The sequence below is a fragment of the Octopus bimaculoides genome, chromosome 4 (genome assembly GCF_001194135.2).
Source record: "Octopus bimaculoides isolate UCB-OBI-ISO-001 chromosome 4, ASM119413v2, whole genome shotgun sequence".
NCBI lineage: Eukaryota > Metazoa > Mollusca > Cephalopoda > Octopoda > Octopodidae > Octopus > Octopus bimaculoides.
Window position 1 is genome coordinate 9,165,576 of NC_068984.1, and position 2,277 is coordinate 9,167,852.

A 2,277-nucleotide genomic window follows, 5' to 3' on the forward strand; every position below is an offset into this window, starting at 1 on the left:
TAATAATAATAATAATAATAATAATAATAATAATAATAATAATAATAATAATAATAATAATAATAATAATAATAATAATAATAATAATAATAATAATAATAATAATAATAATAATAATAATAATGATAATAATAATACTAACAACAACGACGACGACGACGACGATGGTGATGGCAATGATGACGATGATACGTATCGGTTATATATCGCTGATCAACAGCAAGACCAATGCAAATAATATAATAATATGAGTAAAGATGTAGTAGAAGCTGTAGTAGAGTAGGTGTAGTAGTCGTGATTATGACATTCGTAAGAAGATAAAGAAAGGGGAGGAAAGTTCTGCGAGGAGAACGGACTTTATGTTCATCGTTATCTGTGTTGCTCATCGAAACTACATGCAATCAGGCTAACTGACTCGGAATTCTGAGAGCTTATAGAGAAGATAAGAAACAAATGCCAAGGGTTACAGGGAGTATAGATATATCATTGATTGTAGGAATTTATGTTTCATTTGAATAATACGAAGCAAAACTATAATGGTGCACATAGATTTCGTCTGTACTTTTGTAAGTATGAATGTCTGTGTGTGGTGCGAGGAAGTATAAATAATATGAATATAAGATGGTGAGTACAGAAAATATATAATCAACTGACTACATACATACATACATACATTTTGAAATTCCAGTGAAGGAGACTTGAATCTAGGTTAGAAACCGGCTCTTTCTCTTGAGATAAGACTGAACAATGACATATATATATATATATATATATATATATATATATATGCCAGAGTAAGCATGTAAATGCGAAACAAGGTGGAGAAAATAGTACTCGAAGACCATAGGTATGCTTTATTAAAGAGCAGCAAAAATACTACAAGGAATGTTACTCAGAGTTTCACGTTCCCTTTCGTCGGAGAAAAAGTCGCCCCTAATGGTTCTGGTGACTTGTATCATAGTGCCAGCAGTCGCATGGTGGGCCATCGGTGACTAGATTTGTTGCCCTACCAAACGCTCTGCTTTTTAAGGAAGTTGGTTTCCTTGGACGCCTTGCAGGAGGGACCACGAAATTTTTCAAAGGGCGCTCACTTGAGTCAACGATCATCAAACAGCTGGGAGTCAAACACCCTTAGTCTTTGTTTACACATTTTTCTAGATCACCCTTTTCTCATTCGCTCAATACAGTTCGAAGTTCGCATCATGTGTGTGTGTGTGTGTGCGTGTGTGTGAGTATGTGTGTGTGCGAGTATGTGTGTGTGGTGGGGTATTGGTAAAAGCAACCTTTTGGCATCAGAGAATTATTAAGTGTATTTCATAATACGAGGGGTACTGAAAAGACCTGGTTGGAGGTCCAGCCTTCCGAGTTCTTTCACAGCGCTTAGAAAAACTGAAAGGCCGCTGCAATGAGTGTGTGAATCTGAGAGGGGAACATTTTAAATAAAATCATAATTAACTGATCCTCCTGTATTTTCTTGTAACCAAAGTCAAGAATTTTTGCGCATCCCCTCGTAATTTGAACTCAAGCTTGTTGCTGTGCTAATTTTTGAAAGGATACAAGATCTTACATTTACGTCATATATTGAGTACTACATTTTCAGTAATCAACTTCGATTGGACCAATTTCAACAGATATAATGCAACACACATGTACGGATACACACACACACACACACACACACACACACACACACACATATAGATAAGTTTCAAAGTAACTTACAAAAAATATGTTTAATAAGAATACCCAACAAAATTTTGAAAAGTCATTTCAATGGATCAACCTTTCTTCACAACTTCTTAGGTGTGAATACACTTTCTTTCTATCCATCAAGAGAGATTGATATATAGTTGTTGAGAATGAGAGATTACAAGACGAAGGAAAGATGTAGAAAGAGAGAGAAAAAGAGAGAGAGAGAGAGAGGAGCCTCATAAATATAGAGTAAATAAAATTGGTAAAAACATAGCAAAATAGAGAAAGATATGTATACGATGTCTGTTTAAGAGACAAAATAATAAGACAGTAGAGAAACTGAAAGAAGCCCCTCCCTCTGTACACAGTAAATATGGATAAAAGAAAGAAGCAAATGAAAGTCTGTATTCCCTTATTGCTTCGCTTGTAAAATAGATGCACTGTGATAACTATTGATCTAAGTTCTCTTCCACTATATAAACTAAGCAAGGAACTGTATGGTCGACACCACCGATGTTATCTAAGCCGCCATCTTGGCGAGTCCGAAGAAATGGTTCGTATATATATATATATATATATATATAT